The 11589-nt window shown below is 26.4% G+C and overlaps 1 long non-coding RNA gene across 1 annotated transcript; it reads left to right on the forward strand.

Annotated features, from left to right (window-relative positions):
• Window positions 1-959: 959 nt before the first annotated feature.
• On the forward strand, window positions 960-10090 carry LOC140920876 (uncharacterized). The gene is made up of 3 exons (XR_012163468.1): window positions 960-1065; window positions 2018-2120; window positions 9712-10090. It is a non-coding gene; the product is annotated as an uncharacterized lncRNA (long non-coding RNA).
• Window positions 10091-11589: the final 1499 nt, after the last annotated feature.

Below are 11589 nucleotides of genomic sequence, written 5' to 3' on the forward strand. Positions count from 1 at the left end.
CCAAAAAAAAAAAAGTATTATCATAGAACCAAAATACTATAGTAATACATGGTAAAAAAGAACATGCACTATTAATATAAACCAATTTTATATCAACAATTAATAAAAGAATGGTTGATTTTATCATGTTACATAACAATCAATTTAGATATATTTAGCCACAACCCATAACGATAAAAATATTTTTTTAGTGCATTCAGCAAGTTGCGCGTCCACATTCGCCGTCTCATCAATTTGCATGCCTCCCATTCTATACGTCCCTATTCGTCTATCAATTTGCACCTATACGTGCCTCCAATTCTATCTTTCTCCTTTCATTAATATCAACTTTTGACATATTATCCCTAATTGGAACGAAATGAACCAAAGCTTGTCATACATTTGGGCCAATCATAAGACTGGTGTAACATTAACATGGTAGTATTTGCTCATTTTATTTCGAGTCTCATTTTAAAAGAAAAAACGTAAACTATATTATATTATATTTAATTTATTTTGTAGTTTCATTTATCTGGTTAATGACATATAAATTAACTATTTCTGTTAAATTTATTTTAACCTTTCCTATATGTCGCAATACATCAATTTTGGGTTCATCTAATTAAATTATTACACATCATCTTCGTTATAAATTTTAATTTAACTATAGAAAAACTGAAACCATTCAAATATAAAATATATCTAGTTGTTTTCTTCGTTTTAATGTGATGTTTTGATTTCTCATCTTATATTGCGGTAGTTTTTAGTTCAGACACATCAACTTCAATAAAATATAAATTTAATTAATGACATAATAAAAAAATGGTTTTTAGTAATTTAAATGAATGAATATCGTTTTTTAACTTAAAAAAATTAAAATATGAACATATTATTTAAAAAGTAAATAAAAATATTTGGTTCCACTTAAATTCAAAACCTGTATTGACTTTGGCCAACTTCCCATTAAAACCTTCGTTATTGCCGTTTCCATTATTTGCATTAAAGTGCATTGATCGCTTCTTAACAAAAAACGTGCATTGGTCGATTTTATTATTCTCAACAACTGTTGACTCATTCTCAACCGAGGTAAGTGGCATACATTGGTTGTAAATCATAGCTTTTCAAGATTTACGGTGGACGATATGGAAGATAGCAAAATCTTGCTATGCTCGTATGTTCTCTAAAATCTTGAAGCTATTATTTCATCTCTTAATTTGTGGAACTATTTGGTCTCAAAGTCTTACCATTAAACACCATATTAATATATTATTTTTTTATAAGCAAGCACCATATATAATAATATATACTAGTATTTATTAAGATCAATAGCTTCATATTATATTTTAAAAAAACACCATCATCTTCTGGACTTTTTTCTTCCACCTTCCACTTTTTATAATATATTTCTCTAGTTACTAGATAGTATATAGTAGATTCTTCTTTTGTAAAAAAAAAAAAGTAAACTCCTTCTATATTAACATTTTGACATCGTAACAACAGTTGATATGGTGGTTTATTGTATTGACTTGGTTTACAAATCATGTTATATATGGACAATTTTTCGTGTTTTTTATAGACAATAAAAGAATTTTATATTTGATTAAATATATGATTGAATATATATTTTCCAGTTGCTTTTATTATAATTATTTATTATTATTATTATTATCATTATTATTTATTACTATTATTATTATTATTATTATTATTGTATATTACATCAATTTAATTTGTCAATATTGTTAAATTAAAAATAATACTAATTAAAGTGATATTTATTATCTCTTTTAAAATAAATAAAAAATTATATGTAAACTTAGTATCCCATATATAGTATACAAATTTTTAAATTTTTATTATTTCAATTAAATAAAGAATAATAAAACTGTAAATAAAATAATTTAAATGAAGAGTTAATTAAAAAAAAAATTACATCTAAATAACGTATTCCTTTAATTTAGATATAGATTATTAATATTTTATTAGAATTTGCAAGCTAATAACTAAAATTACAAAATAAATTATTTTTTAAATTCAGGAACACCAATACGCAAAGCAGATTGTAAAGAAGGCACGGCTCCCGAAACATTATCGATGATTTTCAGAAGAAAGATACACCACACATGTGATGAAATTGAGAGGTATTAATATATGAGATTTAAGCAAACTTATATTCCGATCAAATACCACTATTTTTTTTGTTTATATTTGATTTTTTTGTTTATGTTTGATTTTTTTGTTTGGTCTATATTTGATTTCTGAAGGAATGCTATACATCTCTTTCATACTTATGGATCATTTTTCCTGGGAGGCTGGGACAATTAATGCTTTCATAGACAAAAAGTTGTTCAACTCTATAAAATAAAATAAAATATAAACAAAATTAATATACATATTTCAGAATAAAATATAAGAAATAATCAATAATTTCGTTTTTATTTCATGATAACAACTCTAAACTAATGTTAATTTCATATAATTTTTTATATTAGTCATTAAGGCTTAGATAATGAAATTAAATTTTTATTTGGGATTGCATAAATTAAATATATAACTAACTATATTTTTTAGTATACGTAATTTAGTCTACTTTTATTTATAATTCACTTTGGATGGAATAATATATATGGGGAGAATACGAGGCCGACAATCAAAACCAGAACATTCATACAGAGCGTTCAATTTTTTTTATAGTATACATAATTTTTTTTTAAATTATATTGATTCTTAATTTTATACAATAAATAATCTAAAATTATACATTTACAACTTACATCTAAAATAAATATTTAATTTTTTATCAGCATGAGTATGTGACATCGGCGCATACTACCAAATATTAAAATTTGAATTTTGATGTTAGAGTTTTATAATTTTATAGACCCAATTCTTATATCGTATATCCTATATAATAACAAGATCATGTATATCATTGAAAATACAAGTCTCATAATTATAAAGGAGTTTAAAATATTGTATTTTAAAACGATTAAATATTCGCAGAAAATGCTACTTATTTCTTTAGAGGTTATGTTTGTTAGATCCATAGAAAATTTCGCAGGTATATTTTCGATATTTGTGTATTAATAAGGTAAATTTTATAGTTTTAGTTGCCTATAGTTTTAGTTGTCTCTAGTTCCATTTGCCATTGATTCTGGTTGTCTCAGGTTCTAGTTTCCTCTAGGTCTGATGCATTAGGTTTTTGTTGCCTCTGATCTATTTGTCATTGATTGTGGTTGCCTATGATTCTCGGGTGCCTATGATTCTTATTGCATTTGGTTGTGGTTGCCTCTGGTTTTAAAATACAGTCAAAGTCATTGATGTGTTATTCAACTATTGATGATTTCTATATTTCTATTTTTATATAAATAAAGTAAATTGTTTTTTAAACAAATTAAAAAAGTAAGACAAGTTATACATATTATCAATATTTTGACTAATCATTCTTTTTAATTTGTCTACTATAGTATCTATTTAATTGACTAAATTAAAAGTTTTGATACATTTATCTATTCAATTTTGATTCAAATAATTTAATAAATTTTTTTAATAATTAAAATTTTAATATTAATTTTAATTAAAATCACAACAATAAACTTTATTTAAAAATAGTTTCAAAAGATAAAATTTAAAAATTCGATGATAATAAATCTAAAATATGGTCAAACTCATTCATAGATGACATGTTATTTAAGTATGAGTGTTTTAATTTAATAATATCAAAGCATTTAATTTTTAAACGTAACATAAAAGTCTTCAAAAAAAAATTATTATGTCAAATTTATAACAATAGAGTAAAATTGACTAATTTTTTTAGTGTCCATTAAAATTGTTCAATTTTTTTAAAATAGATGAAAAATAAAATAACCACCAAACCTAATCACAAAACCTAATCACAGTCATAACCACCAAACCTAATCACAAAACCTTAGTTTTTCAATCTCGCCACCACCAAACCTCAACCGGCACACTGTCACGCTGCAATTGCATCTCAACCTTAGCCTCAACTTCGTTGTCTTAGTAAGTCTTGTGTGTGAGCTTCGTGACATTCTCGACCTTTAGCGTCGTTTAACGTCTCCATCTTCTTATATTCAATGTCTTAGTAAACGCTATTTCACTGTTCTTCTTCTTCAATAGAATTTGTGTCTTACAAGTTTCATGTAGTTATCTAATTTTTATTTTTATTTGAAGTTTGAATGAGAGACTTAGATGAATTCTTTGGATGTGGGTTTTTTCCAATTTTTCCAGTGAGTATTATGTGAAACACGTTTAACTCTATGAAGATTCCAACCTATTTCCATATCTTCCCTCTCTGTTCGTCAAAAGGTTCGTCTTCGAATTTTAATTCATCTTTCAATTTCGTTTATCATCAGAATTTTTTATTACTTACTTTATTATGCCATGGTTATCAACTCGAATAATATCTATCTCTCTTTTCTTGTTGCAGTTGTTGAATGAATAGATGTTAGGGCTAATAGAAAATTAGGTTTACAAGATATTGTTTTGTTCAAATGCATGTTATGGAGTTTTTTGGTTGCATATAAGGTGTTTGATTTTAATTTTCATTTAATTTTCACATTCTGAAAACATGTTTTATGTTTCTTATATTGGTTGATTTATTGAACCTAGATCAAACACCTTATATGCAACAACAAAAACTCCATAACATGCATTAGAAGAAAATAATATCTTGTAAATTTAATTTTCTATTAGCATTAACATTTATTCATTCATTCAACAATTGCAACAAGAAAAGAGAGATATATATTAATCGAGTTGATAACAATGACATAAGAAAGTAAGTAATAAACAATTCCGATGATAAACGAAATTGAAAGATGAATTGAAATTCAGAGGCGAACTTTTTGACGAATAAATAGGAAAAAGATGGAAATAGGTTGGACTTCACATAGAACTAAACGAGTTTCACATAATACTCAACTGAAAAATTGGAAAAAACACCTAGATCTAAAGGATTCATCTAAGACTCTCATTCAAGTTGGAAATACAAATAAAAATTAGTAAACCACATTAAATTTGTAATGCACAAATTCTATTGAAGAAGAAGAATTGTGAAATGACGTTTCCTGATACGTTGAATATCACGAGATGTAGGGAATGTCGGGAAGCTTATACGCGAGAGTTACAAAGATGGCGAAGTTGAGGCTATGGTTGAGACACAATGGCGGCGTGACGGTGTGCCGATTGAGGTTTGGTGGTTGCAAGATTGAAAAACAAAGGTTATGTGCTTAGGTTTGGTGACTATGACTATGATTAGATTCTTTTTTATATTTTCCTATTTTATTTTTTTTATCTATTTTTAAAAATTGAACAATTTTAATTGGCACTAAGAAAATCAGTCAATTTTACTCTACTTTTATACCATTTAACATAATAAATGTTTTTTTGAAAACTTTTATGTTACATTTAAAAATTAATATGCTTTGATATTATTAAATTAAATCACTCGTACTTAAATAACATGTCATCTATGAATGAGTTTGATTGTATTTTAGATTTATTATCATCAAATTTTTAAATTTTATCTTTTAGAACTAAATAAACTTTTTTGTTATGATTTTAATTAAAATTAATATTAATATTAAAATTTTAATTATGAAAACAATATATCAAATTATTTGAATCAAAATTGAATAGATAAATGTATCAAAATATTTAATTTAGTCAATCAAATAAATACTATAGTAGACAAATTAAAAATAAAGATTAGTCAAAATATTAATATTACCTATAATTTGTCTTAATTTTTTAATTTGTTTAAAAAATAATTTTACTTTATTTATAAAAAAATAAAAACATAAAATCATCAATAATTGAATTTAATTTATTTATAAAGAAATATCGAAAATATACCTGCGAAAATATTAGGCATGGATCTAACAAACATAACCTATGAAATTTTACGGTCACAGCAAATTAAAAACGGTTAGCAAATTACAACCTGCAGATTTATTTTTGCAGGAAATTCCGTAAGTAAAATATTCATTTCAAATAGTGCTTTACAAATTAAATTATTTTTGAGTATCTAGTTGGTATTTTTCTGAACCAAAAAAATACTAGTCGATGTTTTATTATTTTCTTTTTTATTGGGGTTTGAAGGGCTCCATTTTTTTTACTAAGAAGCACTACTATGTATACATATTAAATAAACAAATGAAAACTAACAATTGCATTATCTTTAACAAACAACTGGTTCACTAAATAAAAGATTTGAACATTAATCATATATTTAGAGAACTCTTTTTATAGAATTAAAAAGTTTGATAATTGTGATAAAAACATGAATACAATATTAACATATTGTTAGGACTTTTAAACTTGTAGGAAGAGTCAAATTCAAAATATTAGTTTATTTACCACACTTTAAAAGCAACCGTCTACGATAATTTTCATAAAGATTAATTAATTTAATTTTTATTTTTATATGTAAATAATTTTATGGTCAAATGTATAATTATCAAATCATATATAATTATGTTTTGACTTCATGATCAATCCTATTTATACTATTGTAGAATTATGAATGTCTAACCGTTGTGATTTGTCGAGTATAACAATTTACAATAATGTATGCCAATTACCTCTCTTGAGATTTTAGAATGAGTCAACAGTAGTTGAGAATAATAAAAGCGACCAATGCACGTTTTTTCAAGAAGCAATCAAATTTACATTAATGGAAATTATTGAAACGGCAATAAGGAAGGTTTTGAATTTAATTGGAAACAAATATTTTTTAAATTTTTTTCAATAATCTGAAAAAAATTTAATTTTTATTTTTATATGTAAATAATTTTATGGTCAAATGTATAATTATCAAATCATATATAATTATGTTTTGACTTCATGATCAATCCTATTTATACTATTGTAGAATTATGAATGTCTAACCGTTGTGATTTGTCGAGTATAACAATTTACAATAATGTATGCCAATTACCTCTCTTGAGATTTTAGAATGAGTCAACAGTAGTTGAGAATAATAAAAGCGACCAATGCACGTTTTTTCAAGAAGCAATCAAATTTACATTAATGGAAATTATTGAAACGGCAATAAGGAAGGTTTTGAATTTAATTGGAAACAAATATTTTTTAAATTTTTTTCAATAATCTGAAAAACAAATCGATATTTATTATTTTAAACTACTATAAATTACAGAATTACATAGATAGATCTACCCAAAATAATTACATTAATTCAAATATTATAATTTAAAGTCGCTAAACTCGAAAATCGAAAATGAGGAATCAACGAACAAATTAACACCACCCAAATTAATAAGGTAATAGGGCAAAACGTTCTAAAAAAGTGCATCGCAAAATTGAGTTGTTTAAAATATTCATGCATTAAGCATTGCAACCTTGATCTGCCAATCTTTTTGATTAAATTTGTCTTCGAATATGATATGTCAATCTAAACTAAAAAAATATCACAATAAGATGAGAAATCAAAACGTTGCATCAAAACGACGAACAAACATAGCGTCACACTAAAAACACATAAAAAATTAAATACATGTAAAATCAATTATTTAGATAAAAGAAAATAAAAATCTATTTAGATGAGTGATTGCTTATCCAAAATCGGCCATAAACCACGATTTTTTGTGAAAAAATGGAAATCGATTAGAAGGGAAGAAAGAAGAAACGTAGCTAGCTAGATGTATTTCAGATAGTTCAATGGTTTCAGTTTTTCCATGTTCAGATTTAAATTTTTAATGATGATGATGTGTAATAATTTAATTAGACGAGTTCGAAGGTGATGTGTTGTGAAATGTAAGTAATGTAAGTAAAGTTAACATAAATGACTAACTTATATATTATATTATGAGAATCCATCTTAACGTATAAGACATACTAGACTCTATCTCACGAACATACTATATGTTCATTGTTTTAGTGGTATGCATATTTTTGTGTTGTTCATAAAATCACATTCTCAAGTTCCGCAACCATTTTTCAATAGGTTCATATATCATTTAGGCACATCCTTCGTGGATCAGGCCAGGGACAAGGCATTATTGAAATACTCAATTTTTTGTATAACTGTTGGAAAAAAATTCAATTGACTTCTTTTGTTAATAGATTGAGTTCGGTTCTAAATATGATGCTTGAGGTAACACAAGTTCTATCTTTATGATGTTTGGTATGCATCGAATGAGAATATGGCTCGCAAGACAGTCCAAAAGTTAGGACCAATACCTCAATCCTTTCTATTCTAACTCACTCCATCCATTGTAATTCTTTCGCTCACTCTCAACTGTTGGAGTTTCTCTAGACACCACACTTACTTTTAACACCGTCGTTCGTGGCCACTTGAGGACCTACTGCTCTGTCTTTCGTCTCGCTTTGAACTCGTGAGTTCTAGCATAGTAATGTGATCAACTTGAACTTTATAGTAATGGAAATCGCTTTGATATAGTAATGTGATCAACTTGAACTTTATATGACAATCTACATAGTGAATTCTAGATTTCAATTGGACATTTGGAATGAATAAGGATTTCATTTTGCAGACTGAGAATGGTGCAATATGCCAATAGGAAAAGATTATTAAAACTATTCATTTCTTGTAAGATTGATGTAGTTCTCTTAGTCTAAAAGGCAAAATATTGAGGACTTTTCCATTTTAAACTTGTTTGGAAATAGTAATGTTCAATGGATCATGAAACCGTCTAAAGGACTATCAAGAGGCTTAATTGTCATTTGGAAGAAGGAAATCTTATCTCTAAACAATAGCTTTATGGGGGATGGAGTTTTATGGGTTTAATTTTTATTTTTAAAGACAAGGTATACTCCATTGTGAATGTGTATTCTCCATGTATCTGGTCGGTTAAGCAAAAATTATGGAATTTGATTGAATTGAAAAAAACGTAATCTAGTGGGGCATGGTGTCTAGTAGGGGATTGAAATGCAGTACTTTCAAAAACAAAAAACGAAATGGAATGAACACTGATCACAAAAGTGTGAAATGGAATGAACAATTTGTTGAAGTTCTTGTGTTAGGGAAGAAATATATGTGGTATAAGTTACACAATTTTGCTACTAACACCCCTCAAATTTTTTTAAAAACCAAAATTCTCAATTTTCCTTTATTTCAATCTCCTTCCTCTTCATTAACCTATTCCATCTTCTTCCTCCTCATTCTATTTTCATCATCTTCATTCAACATCTTCTCCATTTTCTTTAATCATCATCAATCATCTTCAACATCTTCATCAATCAAGTAAGCATGAACCTTTGTTGTTGTTGTTGTTTTTGTTTATGATTACGAATGCAATATCTGAAACTTTAAAATCAAATTTTCATTTTTAAAGATGATGAAAATCTTCGCTGCCTTAAACCCAGAAACCTAGTACAAAACTCATTTTCAAAAACCCAAAAATGTACGTGAACACAACCACGGTACAAAACTCATTTTCAAAAACCCAAAAACGTACGTGAACACAACCACAGTAATGAACTCAGTTCACAAACCATGTTCCTAAAATGAGTTCACGTAAGACAAAGTGATACAACATATGTGAACTGAGTTCACGTATACCCTACGTGAACTCATTTCACAAACATGGTTCAAACTCATTTCACAAACATGGTTCGTCAACTGAGTTCACGTACGTTATTGAGTTTTGAAAATGGGTTCATGTAAGCTTTTGACAATGAGTTCACGTAGGATTTTTTGTTTTGATTTTTATTATGATTTTGATTTTGCAGATATGATGCACACTATGTTTACTAATAGTAAAGGTGTCATGTTATAGTTAACAAGGGTACTTCTAATGTGGAGGGTCTTCGTTTTAGGCCAACTTATGCACGAGCATGACGACGACGACTACAGCGCTAACAAGAAGAAGCCCAACCAGTAGTCCAACCCGACCCCAACCAGATGACGTAGATGAACCTCCACGGGATGATGGATATCCTAGTGATCCGGTTGATAATTATGTCCTTAGGACATTCGGCAATCATATGGTGACTCTGGGATGACGTTGTAATTTTCTCAATCAAATTAAATAAAATTTTTAATAGTTGTTGTCCTAATGTCTAATGTGTTTTAACTTATATTTTTTCGCTTAATTAATTTCAGGATCGCGTGAAATTAAGGGTGTTTAGCAACTGTAAAAAATTAAAAGAATGTGTTATTTTGAGCAACCGGTTAAAAGTTATTCTTTTCTAAAATGCAGCTACGAAATGATCGACAATGGATCATTTTTGCATTTATAGAAAGGTGGCATCGTGACACTCAATAACTTTTATCTTTCAATTGGAGAGATGATGATTACTTTGGACGTATCATCTCTGTTGCATAGTTTAAAAGAATGAATATAGTTATTATAGAAGGAAAAAAAATTAAAATATAAATAGATTATTTAAGAAAAAATAAAAATATATGTTTCCTGTTAAATTCAAAACCCTCTTATTGCCGTTTCAATTATTTCCATTAACGTGCATTGATCGCTTCTTAAAAAAAACGTGCATTGATCGCTTTAAAAAAAGTGCATTGATCGCTTAATAAAACGTGCATTGGTCGCTTTTATTATTCTCAACAACTGTTGACTCATTCTCAACATAGGTAATTGGCATACATTATTGTAAACTGTTATACTAGACAAACTACAATTATTATATATGGATAATTCTATATTAATAGTCATGGATAATTTTATATTAAAATAGTCATGTTCGAAGTCAAAGATAATTATAAATGAGTTGATGATTTATATTTAACCATAAAATTATTTATATATAAAAATTAGAATTAAATATATTAATTTTTATGAAAGTTATGTCCTACAACAGATTTGTACAATTACAGGATTGGCATATGACTTTAATTAAGGAGCACTTCAGCTTTTTTATTTTATTTTATAGTATATCTGATTTAAAAAAAACTATATTTAGATATTTAATTTTGTACTCTAAAATTATATATTGTACTTTATATTTAAAATGAATATTTAGTTTTTACACAACTATGAGTATCTGTAATTGTATCTTATCAAACTTCACTACCCACTACCAAATGTTAAAATATTAATATTAGAAGTTTTATGATTTTAAACTCTAATTTTCAGATTTGAACAGATCTTTTAATCCTTTTATCAACATTAAGACGTACCCTAATAAAAATTATTGTATCTGTTGACTCTTAAAGAACGTGACAAATAGACTAGTCTTTTAAATTTGACTGTACTTACAAGCTTAAGTCCTAAAAATATGTTAATAATATTTTCAAGTTTTTATCACAAGATGGTCAAACTTTTTAATTCTACAAAAAATAAAAATTCTCTTAATATATAACTAACGTCCAAATTTTCTATTAAGTAAACCAAAACCAGTTGTATGCTAAAGAAAAACCAATTGTTAATTTTCTTTTATAAAAAATATATGAAATGAGAGAAATTTTATCATGAGAGTGTTAAATCATAATCATATAAATAGTTAAAATTAAAGAAAAAATAATATAAATTTTAAAATAAATATACATCACTTAAATAACTTTTAATTTTAATATTTTATTCAACTTTCTCATCCTCTCATTGTATAAAATTCCCTCTTATTTGGTAGACTTTCTATATATATATATATATA

Source organism: Cicer arietinum, chromosome 6 (assembly GCF_000331145.2).
Source record: "Cicer arietinum cultivar CDC Frontier isolate Library 1 chromosome 6, Cicar.CDCFrontier_v2.0, whole genome shotgun sequence".
NCBI classification, from domain to species: Eukaryota; Viridiplantae; Streptophyta; class Magnoliopsida; order Fabales; family Fabaceae; genus Cicer; species Cicer arietinum.